Source organism: Myotis davidii, unplaced genomic scaffold (assembly GCF_000327345.1).
Source record: "Myotis davidii unplaced genomic scaffold, ASM32734v1 scaffold86, whole genome shotgun sequence".
Lineage (NCBI taxonomy): Eukaryota > Metazoa > Chordata > Mammalia > Chiroptera > Vespertilionidae > Myotis > Myotis davidii.
Genome location: NW_006298058.1, coordinates 2,518,542 through 2,519,077, shown reverse-complemented (window position 1 = coordinate 2,519,077; position 536 = coordinate 2,518,542).

The following is a 536-nucleotide window of genomic DNA, read 5'->3' as shown; positions in this document are numbered from 1 at the left end:
CAGGGTGATGCTGACTTTCCAGGTTGGAGGGGAACGAACTACTGTTCCCAGGTGGGAAGGCTGTGGTCCCTCGGCTGCTGGGCATGAATCACTGCGGGGAAGAAAGGGCGGTTTATGATTCACACAACAAAAGTCAAATGTGCTACTGTTTTTCCTGTACCTTCTGGGACAGGCCAGTGTCCTAGAGCAAATGAGCCTTTTAATGCGCAGGGCCTTCCCGCCAAGAGCGCCCCTAAACTACCCGGAGGACAGCTCTGGCTTGGCAGGCTCCTTCGCTGAAAACAAGCATCGGCTTGGTTTTCATCATGAGATCACCCCCAGACACCACTGTTGGTTTAAGGAGGTTGAGCTCAGGTGAAGGCAAGGCAGTAACTTTGCCCTTCGGGACACCTGTTAATGACTAACCCTCTAACAGTAACTGGTTCCTTGTGGTGGGTTCGAGTCCTGTCCTCTCCGTCTCTTGACAAGCAGGGCTCATTGGTCCAGGCTGACCAGATTCCCCTGAACAGCCTCAAGGAACGCTTGGGGCATAGTTA